At 46.3% G+C, this 23,480-nt stretch overlaps 1 protein-coding gene across 2 annotated transcripts in view; it reads left to right on the top strand.

Moving 5' to 3' along the window:
* Nucleotides 1–2,052: 2,052 nt before the first annotated feature.
* Nucleotides 2,053–23,480, top strand: part of LOC140720717 (C-type lectin domain family 2 member B-like) — a 41,221-nt gene continuing 19,793 nt past the window's right edge. Inside the window, exons 1-3 of one of the 2 annotated variants that reach the window (XM_073035548.1) lie at nucleotides 2,053–2,243; nucleotides 3,238–3,329; nucleotides 5,925–6,071. The gene's annotated coding sequence lies outside the window, so the exon portion shown is untranslated. The remainder of the gene's footprint in view (nucleotides 2,244–3,237; nucleotides 3,330–5,924; nucleotides 6,072–23,480) is intronic. The other variant, XM_073035549.1, reaches the window with a different exon arrangement.

Genomic DNA, 23,480 nt, shown 5'->3' with positions numbered 1-23,480 from the left:
CGGGAAGCTGAGGGGTGACAGGGAAGACATATAGAAAGTTAGATACACCCACGGTGTAGGGTACAGGAAACAGGGTGACAGAGAGGAAGATGAAAGGGGTTAAACAGCCAGAACCAGTGCAGAAACCCCTTGTGGCCAACCCGCTCTATAACAGGTAGACCACTTTGGATACCTCTGGATGGGAGGAGAGAGGTGCAAATGATCAAGCAGGGGAATGTCTCACCGGTCAGGTCTCTGGAACGGACTATGGTTCTGTGGTTCAGCAGGGATGGGGGTGAAATCTGGCGAGCTGTATCGATAGGGTTCTCTTTGTTAGGGGAACGGAAAATAGGTATTGTGGACCAGAACGAGATTCCTCGATGGTATGCGGTCGTTATCGTCACCAGTATATAGGTAAAAAAATTGAGCCGGTTCTCCAAACTTACGTACGTGCAGGTGTGGACTAAATTAGAAATTACATTCAGTTTAAAACGTTGCTGAAGAGTTGGGGTTGAAGCGCACACAAAATGTACTAAATATAAAGACAGCAAGCACATGTAGTATATTAGTAATTACATTCACACATTATGTACACACAAACACACACACACACACACACACACACACACACACACACACACACACACACACACACACACACACACACACACACACACACACACACACACACACACACACAGAGTAACTGGAGAAAGTAAAAATAAATATCAAAATTATTTTGAACTCCATGGAGCATGTGGGGATCCTCCGATATCCAGGCAATCTTTTTCTTCTTTCATTTCTCTCTTTTTTTTATTTCTTTCTTTAGATAAGGGTTTAGGGGGGAGGGTTATGGGGAGGGGGAGGGTTAATATCATTTTTCTTACTCTCTTATTACCACATTTATTCTTTGTAATTTCTAAAATTTAATAAATAATTTTTTTAAAAGGCCCCTGGGTATTTTGAATTCCACTGTAATCTAGAATTGTTCGCAGCTGAGATTGCATTCTGCCGAGCGAACACTGGGGGGCAGCACAGACTCCTGCCTGGAGACCGCGCCACATCGCCTCCACCTTGCTCAGCTCCTTCATTTCCTCTCCCATGAGCAACTCTCTGAATTTACACCTGAACTGGGATCGAACTAATATCCCAGCGGTAAGGTTTGCCATTAGAAGGGGAGAATTGTGGTACAAACTAGAGTTGCAGGGACATATAAATAAAAACGCCATTGCAGTTAGTTGAGTGGTTGTTGGGACAGATGTTGTTAAGACCTCTGAATAAGTCAAAAAGCAAAAGGTTGAGCCTGCTGGGACTCATGTTCTGAGCGGCGTGCGTTTCAATGCGGGAAGTTGTGTTTGAAGGGCCGATGCTCTCAGGTCAGGGGTCAACGCCTCTAAGCCTGACACGGCAGATATTAGTGAGACTTGATTGCAGGCAGGACAGTACCGTTTGCATAAGCTATGAACGGGGCACACAACCCTCACTGTGACACGGAGATGTTCTTCAATGGGACACTGAATGTGTTTCGGTGTCACTGCCACAACGCACATCTGACATGAACACGCCCCTCATCGTGACACTGACACACTGACAGGCTCTGCACCACAGCAGGAACTCACCACTCAACGATACCAACACAGAGTCAGGCCCTGCACTGTAACTCGAGTACAGTCCTCCCCGTACGCATAACACCCTCCCTCTCGAAAACCCCTCCCGACTCCATCACCCTACTCCTACACTATTCCCAGTCACTGTCACACAGACTGCAGTACACCACTCCCGTCTCCGTCACCCAACCCTCGCCTACAAGCAGCCCCGTCTCAGTCACCCACACCCTCTCCTGCACACTTCGCCTTCTCCATCATCGCGTACGTACCCATACGCCCCGCCCCGTCTCCGTGATTCACGCCACCCGCTAAGCGATCCCCATATACGTCGTTCCGCCACTCGCCTCCGACTCTGTGTCACAGGCAATTGTGCGGAGTATGAGGGAGAGATGATGGCTGGCGTTTCACCTCCCCCCGTACCATGGATATCGATCACCAGGATTTGAATTTCTCCACAACTCTGCATGCACAGGCCGGTCACGTGTTCCACACCACTTGCATTAGTGTTTGCATTCTCACCACCCTTTCCCTGGCCTCCTCTCTCCTCCCCTTCCTTCCTCTAACGGCAGCACACAATCCGCTCACACACACACACACCCCATCTCCGAGAGACACACACAATTCAAGACTACTGGAAAGCCGAAAGGCTGGGTATCGGTGAGTGGGGAGACCGGAGGAGGGAGAGGGTTTCGTACTTTTGCTGACTCCGGTAGGGTGTGCTGCGATGGTGCGGGAGGTACTTCACATGTCTGACACCGGGAGTGTGATGGGATAATATTTAGGCAGCTTCGCTGGTTATCAGTCCCAGGAACAGCGTATTTGGACGGTGTGGACGGAGCTTCACTCTGTGTGTGACCCCGGAGTGTGTGTTGAAACAATATGGAGGGTGTTGCACTCTGTGCATGATCCCGGGGTGTGTGACGGATCATTGCGGAGGGAGCGTTACTCAGTGTATGTTTCCAGGAGTGTGTGATGGGATTGTATGGAGGGATTGCCGCTCTGTCTGTGACTCCTGGCCATGGGTCAGTGGATTTCGGCGTTTAAACAGACTCCGATCAGAGACAGTCAGAAAGAAAATGGCGCCTCACACGTTCTGCACCAACGGCTGAATCTGAACACCCTTTCTGTGTCCCCACTCTCCTCCCCTTCCTTCCTCTTTTCACAGCACACCGTCCCTTCTCTATGATTCTTTCTTTATAATATATTTTATCGAAGGAACGGCACAATATAGAATACATAATGGATTATATTTTCCTCCAGTTTGCTTTTGTAACTTACCCCTAAACAAACCTCCCCTCACCCGCCCTCCCCGAACATACAATGACAGCTAATGTATTTACAATACAACCCTTCACAAATACAAGTACGGACATTTCACACCCATACCCCTGCACTACTTCAAGACGAAGTCCCACACACATCTACAACATCTCAGATGATGCAGAATAGACTCATATTACAATTCATCAACCACCCTGTGAGGTAAACCATATGCGTGTTAAAAGGAAAGCAACTTCCCAAGTACAATCAAATGCCCTCAACTAGTAGGTAATTCATTAAGACTCCCAAAATATGATAAGAAAGACCCCCATTTCGAATAGAACTTTCTCACTAACGCTCTCAGAGTAAATTTAATCTTTTCTAATTTCAGAAAAAAACATTAAGTCATCTAACCAAGCAGCTGCAGATGGGGGAGTGGCAGATTTCCAGACAAGCAAGATTCTCCTACGGGCCAAAAGCGATGTAAGTGAAATGATATCCGACTGGTTTGCATTTAAACCCAAAACATCATCTGCCACATCAAATACAGCTTTAAGCGAGCAAGGTCTCAGTGTCACCCCCAAAACCTCACTGATAATTTTAAAAACCAGTTCCCAATAGCCATCAAGCCGAGGGCAAGACCAAAATGCATGCACTAAACCAGCCGGAGAGAAGGAACACCTGTCACAGCCTAGTCTGACCCAGGATATATGTCAGCACGCCCGGCTTTACTTAAATGTACTGTGTAAAACTTTAAATTGTATGAGCCCGAGTCTAGCACATGATGACAAGGAATGAACCCTATTCTGTGCTTTTGCCCAATATCCCACAGCCAGATCCACACCAAGGTCATCCTCCCAGCTAGTCGTAGTTTTATTTAGATCTTGAACACCCGAATACATCAGCTGAGAGTGTAGTACAGTGATCAGCCATTTATTATTAAAGCTAAGAGTGAGTTTGTCCCGCAACATAGCAGGTGGTAGATCAGGAAAAGAGGGATATTCATCCTTGACAAAGTGGAGAATCTTCAGGTATTGAAAAAAATGATTATACGGAAGGCCATATTTACTGCACAGGTTATCAAAACTATTAAATATGTTATCAGTGCACAAATCCTTAATGCGCATAAGACCGATCAAACCCCATTGTCTAAAAACTGAATCGAGGGTGGAGGGAAGAAATAGATGGTTTCGATGAATGGGACACAGAACTGAACTGATGTGAACTTATAATGCCAGCCAAATTGATTAAAATTTTTAAGGGTGGAGAGCACGACAGGGTTAGATGTGAATTGAGAGGATTTCAATGGCAATGTACTGTGACACCTCTCCTAACACCTTGAAATAATGTAGTTGACTAAAGTGCAATAGAAAGAGGCTCAACAGTAATTGTAAAAACGATTCTATGTTTCGTAAGTGGGTGGGTGAGCAGCTCGATGTCCTGGTCCATATATGTACCAAAGAAATCGGTATGTATGGGAAGGTGTTACTGCAAAGTGAGGTCAGGGATTTTGCTATTAAATTAATAGGCAGGACCACCACCCGTCCCAGTGTGTCCATACATTGGAAGGCGATACAGTTTAGCATGTGGCTCAAGCTACGGTGCCGGTGGGAGGGGTTCAATATTCATTGTGTTTATTCCAAGGAAGGTGAGATGTCAACAGAAGAGATGGAAGACGGTTTACACATAAACTGGAGTGGAGCTGATATCCTAGAGGGAAGGTTTGTCAGTACTGTGCATGAAAGGTTTTGGGAGAATAGTTTTTCTCGAGGTGCAGGGGGATGGGATTCAGAGTTCGAGAGCAGATAGCGGAGTCTATATGGAGACAGATGTTGTTCAGACCTCAGAACAAGTCAGGAATCGAAAGGTTGTGCATCAAGCGACTGGTCCCCTAAGCTCCGTATATTTCAATGCAGGAAGCTTCTGAAAAAGGCAGTTGAGCTCAGGGCATGAATCAACACAATGAATTATGATATTGTAGCCGTTATTGAGAATTGGGTGCAAGAGGGACAAGCAGGACAGCACGATATTTCGGGTTTCCCTATTTTCAGACGTCAGAAAGCGGAAGAATTACAGGAGGAGGGGTGACATTACAGGGCTGAGCAAATGTCACCGCAAAACACAGACAGAACAGACAAGAGAATTCGTCTCAGTGAATCTTTATGGGTGGAAAATAGAAACATAGAAAACTTACAGCAGAATACAGGCCTTTCGGCCCACAGAGTTGCGCCCAACATGTCCCGACCTTAGAAGTTACTAGGGTTACACAATACCCTCTATTTTTCTGAGCTCCATGTACCAGTACAAAAGTCTGTTTAAAGAGCCTATTGTATCCGCCTCCACCACCGTTGCCGGCAGACCATTCGGCACACACATCACTCTCTGCGTATAACACTCACCCCTGACACCTTCTGTGTCCCAAGTCCACAGCACCTTAAACCTGTGTGTTCTTCTGGCAACCATTTCATCCTGTGAAAAAGCTTCTGGCTATCCACACTATCAATGTCTCTCATCATCTTATACACCTCCATCAAGTGACCTCTGATCATCCGTCGCTCCAAGGAGAAATGGCCGAGTTCCCTCATTCTGTTTTCATAAGACATTTTCCCCAGTCCAGGCAACTTCCCATTTACTTCCTATAGTGAGGCGACCGGAACTGAGCACAGTCCTCCAAGTGGGGTCTGACAGGGTCCCATGAGGTTGCAACATTACCTCTCGGCTACTAAATTCAATTCGACGGTTTACGATGGCCAATACACCGTGTGCTCTCTTGAGCACAGAGTCAACCTGCGCAGCTGCTTTGAGTTTCCTATGTACTCGGAACCCAAAATCCCTCTGATCCTCCACACTGCCATTAGTCTTGCCATTAATATTATATTCTGCCATCATATTTGACCTACCAAAATGAAACACTTCACTCTTGTTTGGGTTGAACTCCATCTGCTTTTTCTCAGCCCTGGTTTGCATTCTGTCAATGTATCGGTGTAACTTCTGACAGCCCGCAACTCTATCCACAACATCTCCAACCTTTGTGTCATCAGCAATCTTAATAACCCATTCCTTCACTTCCTCACCCAGGTCATTTCTAAAAATCAGGAAGAGTGAATATCCCAGAACAGATCCTTGAGGCACACCACTGATCTCCGAACTCCATGCAGAATATGACCCGTCTACAGCCACGATGGACAACCACTTCTATGGGGTAGCCAGTTCTGGATCTACAAAGTAAGTCCCCTTGGATCCCATTCTCCTTACTTTCTCAATAAGCCTTGCATGGGGTACTTTAACAAATGCCTTGCTGAAATCCACATACACTACATCCACTGGTCTTCCTTCATCAATGGGAATGAGGAAATGAGGAAAAAGAAATGTATCGCCATGTAGACCAATGAACAGTCTGCTGGTTTAGGAGGAACAGATCTGCAGAGAGATCGCAGTGTTAGAACCATGGAACCATAAATCATTACAGCAGAGAAACAGGCCTCTAGGCCCTTCCTGGCTGTGCCGAAACATTTTTCTGCCTGGTCCCACTAACTTGCACCTGGACCATATCCCTCCATACAACTCTCATCCATGTACCTGTCCAGGTTTTTCGTAAATGTTCAAGGTGAGTCCGCATTTGCCAATTCATCTGGCAGCTCATTCCACAATCCCACCACTCTGTGTGTGAGGATGCCCCCCAAAGTTCACTTTAAACTTTCCCCACTTCACCCTTAACCCACGTCCTCTGGCTTTATTTCTCCCCTAGCCTCGGTGCAATAAGCCTGCTTGAATTCACTCTATCTCTCCCCATCATAGTTTTATATACCTCTAACAAATCTCCTCTCATTCTTCTACGCTCCAGGGAATAAAGTCCTAACCTATTCAACCTTTCTCTGTAAATCAGCTTCTCAAGTCCCGGCAACATCCTTGTAAACCTTCTCTGCACTCTTTCAAACTTATTAATATCCTTCCTGTAATTAGGTGACCAAAACTTCACACAATACTCCAAATTCGGCCTTACCAATACCTTATACAACCTCCCCATAACATTCGAACTCTCGTACGCTATACTTTGATTTATAAAGGTCAATGTACCAAAAGTTATCTTTACGACTCTGTCTACCAATGAAGCCACCGTTACGGATTTTTGTTTCTGAATTCCCAGATCCCTCTCTTCTGTTGTACTCCTCAGGACCCTACCATTTACCCTGCATGTTTTACCTTGGTTTGTCCTTCCAAAGTGCAAAACCTCACACTTGTCTGTATTAAGCTCTGCCAACCATTTGTATCCCATTTTCCCATCTAGTCGAAATCCCTCTGCATGCTTTGGAAACTTTCCCCACTGTCCACCATTTCTCCAATCTTTGCATTATCAGCAAATTTGTTAATCCAATTTACCACATTATCATCTAGATCATTGATAGAGATGACAAACAACAATGGACCCAATGCTGATCCCTTTGGCACACTACTAGTCACAGGCCTCCATTCAGAGAAGCAATCGTCCACTACCACTCTCTGGTTTCTCCCACTGAGACAATGTCTAATCCAATTTACCACCTCATCATGTATACCTAGCGACTGAATCTTCCTGACTTAACTCCCATGCGGGACCTTGTCAAAGGTTTTACTGAAGTCTATGTAGACAACATCCACTGCCTTCCCTTCATCCACTTTCCTGGGAACCTCCTCGAAAAAATCTAATAGACTTGTTAAACACGACTTACCACAAACAAAGCCACTGCGACTCTGCCTAATAATTCCCTGTCTATCCTAATACTTGTAGATCCTATCCCTTAGTACTCCTTTCTATAATTTACCTACTACAGACCTACCGGCCTATAATTTCCTGGATTACTTCTAGAGCCTTTTTTAAACAACAGAACAACATGAGCTCTCCTCCAATCCTTTGGCACCTCACCAGTGGATACTGACATTTCAAATATGTCTGCCAGGGTCCCTGCAATTTCAACAGCAGTCTCCTTCAAGGTCCGAGCGAATACCCAGGTCCTGAGGATTTATCTACTCTGATTTGCCTCAAGATAGCAAGCACCTTCTCCTCTTCAATCTGTGTAGGATCCATCACCTCACTACTTGTTTCCCTTATTTCCATTGATTCCATGTCAGTTTCCTTATAAAATGGACGGGAAAAAAAAATAACATTTAAAATCTCACCCATTTGTTTTGATTCCATACGTAGCGGACCACTATGATCTTTTAGAGGTCCAAATTTTTCCTTTACTATCCTTTTGCTCTTAATATACCTGCAGATGCTCTTTGGATTTTCCTTCACCTTGATTACCAAAACAACCTCCTGTCTTCTTTTAGTCCTCCTGATTTCTTTCTGAAATATTATTTTGCACTTTTTGTACTCGTCAAACACCTTATTTGCTCATTGTTTCCTATACTTGACTTATATCTCTCACTTCTTCTTTATCAGAGTTCCAATTTTGCTTATTGTATTCACTTTGCCTTTATTCCTGACAGGAACATACAAGCTGAAAATTTCTACTTTGAAGATCTCCCACTTGCCCATCACATTCTTGCCAGAGATCAACTTGCCCCAATCCACGGTTTTGCATTCTTATTTCTTCAAATATAGCCTTTTCCCAGTTTAGAACTTCAAACCCAGTACCAGATCTACCTTGTACATGATCAAGTTCAAAATAAAGGCGTTATGATCACATTAACCAAAGTGTCCCCCCCGTACACAATTTCGTCACCTGTCCTAACTTTTTTCCTAATAAGAGATCTAATATTGCATCCTCTCTAGTTAGTACCTTTATATATTGATTTAGAAAACTTTCCTGAACACATTTTAGAAACTCTAACCCGTTTGGACCTTTAACAGCATGTGAGACCCAGTCAATATGTGGAAAATTAAATTCCCCGACTATCAAAACTTTATGTTTCCTGCAGTGGTCTGCTACCTCTCTGCGGATTTGCTCCTCTAGTTCTCGCTGACTATTGGGTCGTCTATAATACAACCCCAATAATGTGGTCATACCATTCCTGTTTCTCAGCTCCACCCATATGGCCTCGGTAGACAAACCCTGTAATCTGTCCTGCCTGAGCACTGTTGTAGCATTTTACCTGACTAGCAATGCCCCCTCCCACCCTTCATCCCTCTGCCTCTATCATGTCTGAAACATCGGAACCCTGGAACATTGAGCTGGCAGTCCTGCCCCTCCTGTAGCCAAGTTTTACTAATGGCTGTAATGCCGTAATTTCATGTTTCAATCTACGCCCGCAGCTCGTCTGCCTTCCCCACGATACTCCTGCATTGAAATAGACACAGCTCAGGAGATTATTACCACCATGCACAACCCTTCCAGTTGTTACTTTGCAAAAAGTTTTAACATAATTTGTTTTCACCCCCGCTCCACTATCGGCTCTGGCACTCTGGTTCCCATTCCCCTGCCAATCCAGTTTAAACCCTCCCCAATAGCACTATCAAATCTCCCTGCAAGGTTCATGGTCCCCTTTTAGTTCAGGTGTAACCCGTCTCTCTTGTACAATTCCCAAATGCCCCAGATGTTTCGATTCCTTTCCTGTTCGATTGCATTTTTCCTATTTGATGCGGTCATACCATTCCTGTTTCTCAGCTCCAGCCATATGGCCTCGGTAGACAAACCCTCTAATCTCTCCTGCCCAAGTACTTCAGTAGCATTTTCCCTGAGTAGCAATGCCAACGCCCCTTTCATTTCTCTTCCTCTATCACACCTGAAACATCGGAACTCCAGTCCTCCCCCTCCTGTAGCCAATTTTCAGTAATGTCTATAATGTCGTAATTCCATGTGTCAATCCACGCCCTCAGTTCGTCAGCCATCTCCAGAATACTCCCAGCATTGAAATAGACAGACCTCAGAAGATTATTATCAGCACACACAACCCTTCTATTCGTGACTTTGCAAGAACTGTTAACAACATTTATTTTCACCCCAGCTCCACTGTCTGCTCTGGCTCCGAATCCCCTGCATATCTGGTTTTAAATCTCCAAAAATCACTAACAAAACTCCCTGCAAGGATCTTGGTATACTTGTAGTTTAGGTATAACCCATCTCTCCTGTAAACATCCCACCTGTCACAGAAGATTAATAGCAAAAGGATAGTGAGTGTTAAAATTGGCTCCTTCGAGAATCAGAGTGGGCAGCTATGTGTGGAGCCAAAAGCGATAGGGGAGATTTTGAACAATTTCTTTCCATCGGTGCTCACTAAGGAGCAGGATATTGAATTGTCAAAGGTAAGGGAAACAAGTAGGGTAGTTATGGAAACGATGACGATTAAAGAAATAAAGTACAAAAGTTTTTAAAGAATATAAAACTGGATAAGACTCCGGGTCCTGACAGCATTTTCCCTGGGATCTTGAGGGAGGTGAGTGTAGAAATAGCAGGGTCTCTGACAGAAATATTTCAAATGTCATTAGAAACGGGGATGGTGCCAGAGGATTGTTGAATTGCTCATGTGGTTCCATTGTTTAAAAAGGGTTCTAAGAGTAAACCTAGCAATTATCGGCCTGTAAGCTTGACGTCAGTGGTGAGTGAATTAATAGAAAGTATTCTCATAGAGAGTATATATAATTATCTGGATAGACAGGGTCTGATTAGGAGCAGTCAACATGAATTTGTGCGTGGAAGGTCATGTTTGACAAAACTTTTTGAAATTTCTGAAGAGGTTACGGGGAAAATTGTCGAGGATAAAGCAGTGGATGTTGTCCATATGGATTTCAGTAAGGCCTTTGACAAGGTTCTACACGGAAGGTTAGTTAGGAAGGTTTAATCGCTGGGTATTAATATTGAAGTAGTAAAATGGATTGAACAGTGGCTGATAGGAGATGCCAGAAAGTCGTGGTGGATAACGGTTTGTCAGGTTGGAGGCCGGTGATTACTGGTGTGCCTCAGGGATCTGAATTGGGTCCAATGATGTTTGTCATGTACATTAATGATCTGGATGATGGGGTGGTAAATTAGATTAGCAAGTATGCAGATGATACTAAGATAGGTGGCGCTGTTCATAATAAAGTAGGTTTTCAAAGCTTGCAAAGAGATTTAGGCCAGTTAGAAGAGTGGGCTGCTTAGCAAATGGAGTTTAATGCTGATAAGTGTGATGTGCTACATTTTGGTAGGAATAATCAAAATCGGACATACATGGTAAATTGTAGGCCATTGAGGAATGCAGTAGAACAGTGTGATCTGGGAATAATGGTGCATAGTTCCCTGAATGTGGAATCTCGTGTGGATAGCGTGGTGAAGAAAGCTTTTGGTATGCTGGCCTTTAAAAAATCAGAGCATTGATTATAGGAGTTTGGATGTAATGTTAAAATTGTACAAGCCATTGGTGAGGTCAAATTTGGAGTTTTGTGTACAGTTCTGGTCACCGAATTATAGGAAAGATGTCAACAAATTAGAGAGAGTACAGAGGAGATTTACTAGAGTGTTACCTGGGTTTCAGCACCTAAGTCACAGGGAAACAAGTTAGGTCCTCATACGTTGGCGTGTAGAAGGTTGAGAGGGGACGATAGAGGTATTTAAAATTATGAGGGGAATATATAGAGTTGACGTGGATAGGCTTTTTCATTGAGAGTAAGCGAGATTCAAACAAGAGGACATGAGTTGAGAGTTAAGTTGCAAATGTTTAGTACGTAAAATGAGTGGGGACATCTTTATTCAGAGAGTGGTAGCTGTGTGGAACGAACGTCCAGTAGAAGCGGCAGAGGCAGGTACGATTTTGTCATTAAAAAATCATAGGTATATGGACAGGAAAGGAATGGAGGGTTATTGACTAAGTGCTTGCTCGTGGGACTATGTGACAGTATGCGTTCAGCACCGACTAGAAGGGCCGAGATGGCCTGTGTCCGTGTTATAATTGTGATATGGTCATATGGTTATATTAAGAGGTCCCAATGATCCTGAAATCTGAAACCCTGCCCCTACTCCAGTTCCTCAGCCACATGTCATCCTCCAGAGCATCCTACTCTTACTCTCACTGGCACGTGACGTAGGTATCAATCCTGTGATTACCACCCTCGAGAACTTGCATTTAACTTCCTACAAAACTGTCTATACTCACGCTTCAGGACTCTTCACTGTTTCTTCCTTTGTCATTGCTACCCATGTGTACCAAAACTTCCGAGAGTCACTGTAACCACCAAAGAACCTCCTGCCTGTACGTCTAACTACCGAGTCCACTATCACTACCGCTCTCCTCGTCTTCCACCCTCCATTCTGCACTGCAGAACCAGACTCAGTGGCAAACATCTGGCCGCCACAGCTTGTTCCAGGTAAGTCATCGACCCCAACAGTATCCAAATTGGTATACATATTTTGGAAGGCAAAGGCCACAGGGGAAACCTGCTTGCCCTGCCCTTTTCTCTTCCCACGCCTGACCGTAACCCAGTTAACTGTGCGCTGCTCCTTTGGCGTAACAACCTACGTGAAACTATTATCTATAAATTCCTCATTCTCCCGAATGGTCCGCAGGTCATCCAGCTCCAGCTCCAGTTCCGTAAAGCAGTTTGTTAGGAGCTGCAGCTGGACGCACTTCCCGCAGGGACACCGGATATCTCCCTAATTTTCCACATCCTGGAAGAGGAATATTCCTACATCCTGCCCGGCACCCTCTCTACTCCAAGCGAAAAAAGAACAAAAAAAAAACAACTACCGGAACCAGTTCTCACCTCTGACTGTTCATGCCGAACCCTGTTGAGCCAATGCCTTGTCACTCTGCTCCTTCTCATTCCTCTGCCCGCTCTCAGCGCTGCCTGCTGTATATGGCGGTCTTTTTTAAACCTTTGGTGTTCTACGTCACGCGCCTGCGCAGTATTGTCTCACTTCCACAGCAGTGAAAGACAACCTTTCTCTCCGAGATACCTTTACTCTTTCACTCTCAGCCTCTTGCTTCTGTTTAAAAAGGATGTTGGGCTTCATTGCTTGTGGGATTGACTATAAGTTGATTGAGTTTATGCTGCAATTGCACAGGGGAGTGATGAGGACGCACCTGGAATACTGCATGCAGTTCCTGTCTCCTTAATTGAGAAAGCATGAACTGATTTCGATGGCGGTGCAGAGCAGTTTCACCAGGTTAATGGCAGCGATGAGGGGGTTAGACTATGAGGAGGGATTGAATCTCCTGCGACTCTATTCATTGGAATTCAGAATATGAGAGGAGATCGTATAGAAACAGTTAAAATATGAAAGGTGATAGAAAAGATAGAGGCAGGGAAACTTTTATCTAATAATAAAAATGACTTGGATGAGGAAGTGGAGGGATGGGTTAGCAATTTTGATGTTGACACAAAGGTTGGGGTGTTGAGGATAGTGTGGAGGGCTGTCAGAGGTTACAGCGGGACATTGATAAGATGCAAAACGGGGATGAGAACTGGCGGATGGAGTTCAAACCAAATAAGTCTGAAATGCTTCATTTTGGTAGGTCAGATATGATGGCAGAATATAGTATTAATGGTAAGACTCTTGGCAATGTGGAGAACCAGAGTGATCTTGGGATGCGAGCCCATAGGACGTTCAAAACACTGCGCAGGTTTACGCACTAGTTAAAAAGGCATATGTTATAGTGGCCATCATCAATGGTAGAATTGAATTTAGGAGCCGAGAGGTAATGTTGCAGTTTAGAGGACCCTGGCCAGATCCCACTTGGAGGATTGTGCTCAATTTTGGTCGTCTCACTACAAGATGGATTTGGAAGCCATAGAAAGGGTGCAGAGGATATTTAGAAGGATGTTGCCTGAATTGAGGAGCATGTCTTCTGTGGATAGTTTGAGTGAATTCGGCCTTTTCTCCTTGGAGCAACGGAGGATGAGAGGTGACCTGATAGAGGTGTATAAGATGTTGCGAGGCGTTAGTCGTGTGGATAATCAGAGGCTTTTGCTCCCAGGGCTGAGATGGTTGCCACAGGAGGACACAGGTCTATGTTGCTGGGGTCTAGGTACATAGGAGATGTCAGGGGTAAGTTGTTTTACTCAGAAATGGATGTGACCGTGGAATGGGCTGCCGGCAACCGGGGTGGAAGCGGATGCAGTAGGGTATTTTTAGAGTCTTTTTGATAGGTGCATGGAGCTTAGGAAAATAGAGGGCGGTAGGTAAGCTTAGTAATTTCTCGGGTCGGGACATGTTCGACACAATCTTCTGGGCCGAAGGGCCTGTATTGTGCTGTAGATTTTGTTTTTATGTTTTATGTGATGAAACATAGATGAAACCTTAATTAGGGGACAATGCCAAGAATCTTACCAATAACGCATCATCCACTTTCTCATCCAGGTCATTGTTAATAGTGCAAACAACTTCCCTGCCTCTATCTTATCTCTCACGTTTCATGTTTTATTTGTATCTATACAATCTCCTCTCCTATTCTGAATTCCAGCGAGTAGAGTCGCAGGTACTCAATCTCTCCTCATAGTCTAACCCCCTCATCTCTGCAATTAACCTGGAGAATCTCAACTGAAACGCCTTTAAAACCTGTACCAGTACTTGTAACTGATTTCGGGAATATGCGATGAGACAGTGTAGACGGAGCTTCATTCTGTGTCTCAAACCGGGAGTGTGTGATGGGACGGTGGGGAGGGAGATTCACTCTGTGTCTGTCCCTTGGAGTCTGTGATGGGACGGTGTGGTGGGAGATTCACTCTGTGTCTGACCTCGAGAGTGTGTGATGGGACGCTGTGGAGGAAGATTCACTCTGTGTCTGACGCCGTGAGTGTGTGATGGAACTGTGTTGAGTGAGATTCACTCTGTGTCTGGCCCCGGGAGTGTGTGATGGGACGGTGTGGAGGGAGATTCACTCTGTGTCTGACCCCGGGAGTGTGTGATGGGACGGTGTGGAGGAGATTGACTCTGTGTCTGACCCCGGGAGTATGTAATGGGACAAAACTTGGGGAACTTGTGGAGTTTGTTGCAGCTGTGGAAGCCAGGTTGCTGGGTGTATTTAAGGCATAAATTGATCGGTTGTTGATTGGACACGGCATCAAAGGTTATGGGGGAAAAGCCGTGAAGTGGGTTTAAGGAGGTTTAAAAAAATGATCAGCTATAATTGAATGGCGGAGCAGACTCAATGACCCAATTCCGCTCCAATGTCTTATGGTCTTATGGTCTAACAGAGGAACTTAAAATAAGACCAACAGATAGACAGTAGACAACAGGTGCAGAAGTAGACCATTCGGCCCTTCGAGCCTGCACCTCAATTCTGAGATCAAGGCTGATCATCTACGATCAATACCCGGTTCCTGCTTTGTCCCCATATCCCTTGATTCCCCTATCCATAAGATACCTATCTAGCTCCTTCTTGAAAGCATCCAGAGAAGTGGCCTTCGCTGCCTTCCGAGGCAGTGCATTCAACACCCCCATAACTCGCTGGGAGAAGAAGTTTTTCCTTAACTCTGTCCTAAATGACCTACCCCTTATTCTCAAACCACGTCCTCTGGTACTGGACTCTCCCAGCATCTGGAACATATTTCCAGCCTCTATCTTGTCCAATCCCTTAATAATCTTATATGTTTTAATCAGATACCCTCTCAATCTCCTTAATTCCAGCGTGTACAAGCCCAGTCTCTCTAACCTCTCTGCGTAAGACAGTCCAGGCATCCCAGGAATTAACCTCGTGAATCTACGCTGCACTTCCTCTACAGCCAGGATGTCCTTCCTTAACCCTGGAGACCAAAACAATACTCCAGGTGTGGTCTTACCAGGGTACTGTACAGATGCAAAAGGATTTCCTTGCTCTTGCACTCAATTCCCTTAGTAATAAAGGCCAACATTCCATTAGCTTTCTTCACTGCCTGCTGCACTTGCTCATTCACCTTCAGTGACTGATGAACAAGGACTCCTAGATCTCTTTGTATTTCACCCTTACCTAACTCTACACCTTTCAGATAATAATCTACCTTCCTGTTCTTACTCCCAAAGTGGATAACCTCACACATATTCACGTTAAACGTCATGTGCCAAGTATCTGCCCATTCACTCAGCCTATCCAAGTCACTCTGAATTCTCCTAACATCCTCATCACATGTCACACTGCCACCCTGCTTAGTATTATCAGCAAATACTCCCAATGCCTTCATCTAAAACACTGATGTAAATCGTAAACAGATGTGGTCCCAATACCGAGCCCTGTGGCACCCCATTAGTCACCACCTGTCATTCCGAGAAACACCCATTCACCGATACACTTTGTTTTCTATCTGCCAACCAGTTTTCTATCCATGTCAATATCTTCCCCCCAATGCCATGAGCTCTGATTTTTCCCACCAATCTCCTATGTGGGACCTTATCAAATGCCTTTCTAAAATCGAGGTACACTACATCCACTGGATCTCACTTGTCTAACTTCCTGGTTACATCCTCGAAAAACTCCAATAGATTAGTCAAGCATGATTTGCCCTTTTAAAATTCATGCTGGCTCGGCCCAATCCTATCACTGATATCTAGATATGCCACTATTTCATCTTTAATAATGGACTCCAGCATCTTCCCCAATACTGATGTTAGGCTGACAGGACGATAGTTCTCTGTTTTCTCCCTCCCTCCTTTCTTAAAAAAGCGGGATAACATAAGCCATTCTCCAATCCTCAGGAACTGATCCTGAATCTAAGGAACATTGGAAAATGATTACCAATGCATCCGCAGTTTCCAGAGCCTCCTCCTTTAGTACCCTAGGATACAGACCATCTGGACCTGGGGATTTATCAGCCTTCAGTCCCATCAGTCTAATCATCACCGTTTCCTTCCTAATGTTAATTTGTTTCATTGCCCTATGTCTTTGTCCCATCCATACATCTGGGAGATTGCTTGTGTCTTCCCTAGTGAAGACAGATCTGAAGTACTTATTAAATTCTTCTGCCATTTCTCTGTTTTCCGTAACAATTTGACCCAATTAATTCTTTAAGGGCCCAACATTGTTCTTAACTATCTTCTTTCTCTTCACACACCTAAAAAATCTTTTGCTATCCTCCTTTATAATCCTGGCTATCTTGCGTTCGTACCTCATTTTTGCTCCCCGTATTGACTTTTTAGTTAAGTTCTGTTGTTCCTTAAAAATTTCCCAATCATCTGTCCTCCCACTCACCTTAGCTCTGTCATCCTTCCTTTTTTTTAATGCTATGCAATCTCTGCCTTCCTTTGTCAACCACAGTGGCCCCTTTCCCCGCTTTGAATCCTTCCTTCTCCGAAGGATGAACTGATTTTGCACCTTGTGTATTTTCTGCTGGGATATCCGTCCAGTTACCTTTGGCCAGTTCCTCCCTCATGGTTCCATAGTTTCCCCTGTTCAACTGCAACACTGACACCTCCGATCTGCCCTTATCCTTCTCAAAGTTAGATATAGGAACAGTGCCAGGCCGTTTGGTCCATCGAGACCGCTGCGCCATTTCACCATGGCGGATACAATTCCCTCACTGCCCAAATCTCCAGCCTTTTCCGCGTGTTTCTTCATGCCCTTAATAATCAGGAATCTATCAATCTCTGACTTCAATATACCCGATGGCGGCCTCCACAGCAGCCTGTTGAAATAAACTCCCCCCCCCCCCACCCAATCTCCGTTCTGAAAGGAGGGCCCTCTGTTCTGATGTGGACCCTGTTGTCTCAGACTCTCCCACCACGGGGAACATTCTCTCCGCATGTGCTATATCGAGGCTTTGAAACATACCATCAGTTTCGGCAACACCCCCCACCCCCACGCCCCTCCCCAGTCTTCAGAGTTTCAGCCACCAAACGCTCCTGATTTGATATGCGTTTCAATGCCGGAATCATCTTCGTGAACTTCATTTCAAAAATTTCCAAAGCAAGCACACCTGGCCGGTTTAGATAACGGACCCAGAACTGTCCACAATCTTCCGTGAGGCCTCGGCAGTGCATTATAAACACTCAACTTTGCATCCTTGATTTATATTCGAATCCTCTTCACATGAATGCTACATTGCACTTGGCCTCCTCGCCACCGACTCCACCTCTAAACTAACTTTGAGGGAATCTGTCCAAGTTCTCCCAATTACCTTTGCGCCACAAATATCTTGTCTTTTTTCAGCATTAGGAAGTAGTATATGTTTCTTCTACCAAAGTGCATGGCCATGCATAAACACATCCGCCACTTCTTTCCCCATTCTCTCAATCTCTCTGAACCATTCTGTAGCCTCTGTGCTTCCTCAACACCATCTGTAGATCGGTGACGTCACTGCCCATCCGCACTGACTGGCGTTTCCGGACGAGGATGTCCATCTTCCAGTTAGAAGGAGGTACACGGGCCCAGGATGTGGAGGGAACTTCACTCTGTGTCTGGATTTTCTCTTCCCGGGCCAGTTTGCCTCGCGTAAGTTTCCAAGATCAGCTTTCTAAACTCAGCAGCTGCCATTTATAACTCTTTAAGCCATTTGGATTATTGTTTTTAAATTACCTTTGTTTAGTTGTTGGTCGTAGACGGGAGCCAGTCTTCTGTTCTGAAAACAGAAACGGTATGCAGTAATCAGGATCAAGTTAAAAACAAAGGTCTGAAAACAAGCTCTATCGATGAATCAGTCTGCCAGCCCACATCACCCGACTTCCTGCTGCTCAAGAGTTGCAGTATAAGACAATGGGTTATTTACTTTGTTTTGTATGTCCACCATATAAAAAAAAACACATCTCCGTGTTGTATGTGGTGACATATATCTATTCTGATATCAGATCTTATTTCGCACGGTTAACTTTGACATTGGTTTGAATACTAAGTTGCAGAGTAGATGGGCGCAATCAGTGAGCATATTAACTAACTGATCAATTCATATTGAAAACTTTATGTACTCGAGGGAATTAGCTTGACGGCGTTAACGGTGGATAGCTTGGGAACGTGTGTACCCAAATCGCAATGATTCCCAAATCGCAACCATCTTGTGAAAAAAAACGTATGGTTGCTGGTTAAAATCTTTCTCTGTACCAGGCGGTGTGCGCCCTAAGGCTCCTGTAAATGTTTCCTGATCATTGAGGGGTAATAACGGTCTCCGAAACTGGTGGTGTGAGTACCTAAGCTCCTGGACCCCCTTCCTGATGCTTGAGGGGTATTCGCAGTTCATGAACCTGGTCGTGCGAGTCCTGAGGCTTCTGTACCTGCTTCTAAATAGTTGAGGGATAGTGACTGCTCCGGTAGGTGCGGGTGGCGTCAGGGACCCCTTGGACATATTTCCTTATGACTGAGGGGTAATAACTGTTCCCAAACCAGGTGTGTGAGTCCAGACACTCCTGAACTTTCTTCCTGAGGTTTGAGGGGCAAGAGCAGTCCCTGAACCTGGTTGTGTGGGTCCAGATGCTCCTGTACCTCCTTCCTGATGGCTGAGGGGAAATATCAGTTCCGGAACTTGGGATGTGAGACTTGAGGTCAGATAACTACAGTGAACGATTCTGCAAAAAAAAAAAGGTCGTTGCAGGGGAGCCTCACTTTAGTGAGTTTACACGTGACTATTTAAATCAGCAACGACATGGTGTCTCTCTGTGGGTTGAGAATTTCTCGATCAGAAAACACAATACCGTCACTCACTGTTTGCTGTTCCCCATTTTCAGAAAAAAACTTGATGACAGGGATGGATCAACAGGAAAGGCGCTTTTTTATTTCATATCAACGTGGCAAACCTCACGATGGGGCGAAGAATGAATGTTCAAACAATGGCTCAAAGATGCTGGGAATGAGCTCAATCGAGGAAGTGGTTTGTGCCAGACCATTGAGGATAACTCCACTCCAGGCAAGTGAAGCTCCCGAAACACCGTCCCATCACACACTCCCATGTCAGACAGTGATCGCAGCTCGCTCCACAAGGTCCAAACACAGGCTTTAGTGGTCATACAAAGCGAAGCTCTCACCACACAGTCCAATCACAAATCCCGGAACGTGACAGAGAATGAAACTTCCTCCACACCGACTCTACAGCCACACCCGGGCTCAGACACAAAAGGAATCTCCCTCCACACCATCCCATCACACAACCAGGGGATCAGACAGAAAGTGAAGCTCCTTCCACACTGCCCCATCACAATCTGGGGTGTCAGACAGAGAGTGAAGCTCCCTCCACACCTTTGCATTATACACTCCTGTGGTCAGATAGTGAGCGAAGCTCCCTCCACACCGTCCGACCACACACTCCCATGGTCAGAAAGAGGGCGAAGCTCCCTCCACACCATCCACGCACTAAATCTGTGGATCATACCGAATGAACCTTCCACCGCAACGTCCCATTCACAAAATCCCGGGATCAGACACAATGTGAAACTTCCTCCATAGATCCGCATCAGAAACAGTGGTCAAACATTTATCGAAGGTTCCTGCACATCGTCCCATCACATACTCCCGGGTCAGAAACAGAGTGAATAACCTTCCACACCGTCCAATCACACACTCCCGGAATCAGACAGGAGTGAATCTCCCTCCACATCGTCCCTTCACACACTCCCGGAATCAGACACAAAATGAATCTCCCTACACACCGGTCCATTCACACATTCCCGGGGTCAGACACAGAGTGAATCTACCCCCCCCCCCCCTACACCGTCCCATCACACACTCCCGGGGTCAGACACAGAGTGAATCTCCCTTCACACTGTCCCATCACACACTCCCGGGGTCAGACACAGAGTAAATCTCCCTCCACACCCTCCCATCACACACTCCCGGGGTCAGACACAGCGTGAATCTCCCTCCAAACCGTCCCATCACACACTCTCGGGGTCTGACACAGAGTGAATCTCCCCCAATACCGTCCAATTACACACTTCCGGAATCGGACACAGAGTGAATCTCCCTACACATCGTTCCATTCACACATTCCCGGGGTCAGACACAGAGTGAATCTACCCCCCCCCCCCCCACACCGTCCCGTCACACACTCCCGGGGTCAGACACAGAGTGAATCTCCCTTCACACTGTCCCATCACACACTCCCGGGGTCAGACACAGAGTAAATCTCCCTCCACACCGTCCCATCACACACTCCCGGGGTCAGACACAGAGTAAATCTCCCTCCACACCGTCCCATCACACACTCCCGGGGTCAGACACAGAGTTAATCTCCCTCCAAACCGTCCCATCACACACTCTCGGGGTCTGACACAGAGTGAATCTCCCCCAATACCGTCCAATTACACACTTCCGGAATCGGACACAGAGTGAATCTCCCTACACATCGTTCCATTCACACATTCCCGGGGTCAGACACAGAGTGAATCAGCCCCCCACACCGTCACATCACACAGTCCCGGGGTTAGACACAGAGTGAATCTCCCTCCACACCGTCCCATCACACACTACCCGGGGTCAGACACAGAGTGAATCTCCCTCCGCACCGTCCCATCACACATTCCCGGGGTCAGACACCGAGTGAATCTCCCTCTACACCGTCCCATCACACACTCCCGGGGTTAGACACAGAGTGAATCTCCCTCCACACCGTCCCATCGCACACTCCCGGGGTCAGACACAGAGTGAATCTCCCTCCACACCGTACCATCACAGACTCCCGGGGTTAGACACATGATGAATCTCCCTCCACACCGTCCCATCGCACACTCCAGGTGTCAGACACGGAGTGAAACTCCCTCCACTCGGTCTCATCACACACACCCTTGGTTAGACAGTGGGTGAAGCTCCTTCTACACCGGCCCATCACACAGCTCCGGGTTCAGGCACAAGTAAATCTCCCTCCACACCGTCCCATCACACAATCACGTTTCAGACTCGGAATGAAACTCCCGACACACCGTCTAATCAAATATTCCGCGGACAGACATAGAGTAAAGCGCCCTCTAGAGTTCCGGTCTTCAGTCACAGAGTGAAGCTCCCTCCATATTTTCCATTCAGAAACTGCCGAAAGCAGTCATATAGTGAAGATCACTCCACACTCTCCCACCACCTACTCCCAAAGTCAGACACAGAGTGAGTTTCTCCCTACAACGTTCCTTCACACACTCCGGGATCAGAAATAGAGTTAAGCTTCCTTCGCATTGGAAAATGAGACTCTGCAAGAGTCGGACACAAAGTGTAGTTCCCTACACACTATCACACTCACACACTCCCGGGGTCAGACACAGAGAGACGGTCCCTCCACACCGGCCCATCACAAACACCCGGGGTCAGACTCAGAGACGGTCCCTCCACACCGGCCCATCACAAACACCCGGGGTCAGAAACAGAGTGAAGCTCACTGACACACCGTCCTTTCAGACACTCCACGGGTCAGGGAGTGAACGAGGCTCCCTCCAAACCGTTCTATTACATATTCCCGGGGTCAGACACAGAATGAATCTCCCTCCACACTCTCCCATCACACATTCCCGGGATCAGACACAAAATGAATCTCCCTTCACATCGTCTCGTCACACTCTCCTGAGATCAGACACAGAGAAAAGTTCCTTCCACACCGTCCCATCACACACTCCTTGGGTTTGACACAGAGTGAATCTCCCTCCACACCTTCCCATCACACACTCCCGGTGCCAGACACAGTGAAAAGCTCTCTTAACACAATCCCAATACTTAACCCGGTGGCCAGACGCAGAGGCACTCTCACTCTACACCGACGCATTGCACACAACCAGGATCAGACTTAAGTTCCTCCTACATAGTTCCATCACGGACTCACGGTTTCAGTCACAGAGAGAAGGTTCCTCCACACCGTCCCATCACAATCTCCCGGGGTCAGACATAGAGTGATGCTCCCTCCCCACCGTCCCATAGCACACTCCCATGTTCAGAGAGTGAGCGAATCTACCCTCACCAGCGTCCCATCACACACCCCTGGAGTCAGACCCAGAGAGGAGCAACCTTACACTGTCCAAACACACAATGCCTGGGTCAGAGACAGAACCACCCTCTCTACACACGATCCCATCAAACTCGCCGGGAGTCAGACACAGAGTGAATCTTTCACCACACACCGTCTCATCACACAATTACGGGAACAGACGCAATGTGAATTTCCCTCCACACCGTCCCATCACACACTCCCGGAATCAGACACAGAGTGAATCTCCCTCCACATCGTCCCTTCACACACTCCCGGGGTCAGACACAGAGTGAATCTCCCTACACACCCGTTCCATTCACACACTCCCGGGGTCAGACACAAAGAGAATTCCCCTCCACATCGTCCCATCACACACTCCCGGGTTCAAACACAGAGTGAATCTCACTCCACACCGTCCCATCACACACTCCCGGGTTAGACACAAAGTGAATTTCACTCCACACCGTCCCCTCACTAAACTAGAGTGCTTCGGGGGTGGGAACTGAACTGAAGGATTGGGGAAGAGGAGGTTAGCTCACAAATGGAGAAAGCTTGCAGACAGCGCGAGAGGGAGGTTAGGCAGATGATAGAGTTGGGTTGCGCTTAAACCGCAGGCTTGAGATGTGTCTATGTTAACGCAAGGGGTGCTTTGAATAAAGCGGATAATCTTAGAGAGTGGATCACTATTGGAGATATGAAGTGGTGACCACGACAGAGATATGGATGGCTCAGGACAGGAATGGTTACTTCAAGTGCCAGGTTTTAGATGTCTCAGAAAGGACAGAGAGGGAGGCAATTGCGGGTGGGGGGGTGGGGCGTAGCCTTGTCGATCATTAATACCGTCACCGCTGCAGGAATGGTGGACGCCATGGAGGGATTCTCTATGGAGTCTCTGTGAGTGG

This window comes from Hemitrygon akajei, unplaced genomic scaffold (assembly GCF_048418815.1).
Source record: "Hemitrygon akajei unplaced genomic scaffold, sHemAka1.3 Scf000046, whole genome shotgun sequence".
Lineage (NCBI taxonomy): Eukaryota > Metazoa > Chordata > Chondrichthyes > Myliobatiformes > Dasyatidae > Hemitrygon > Hemitrygon akajei.
This window is presented reverse-complemented; position numbering and strand designations above follow the sequence as displayed.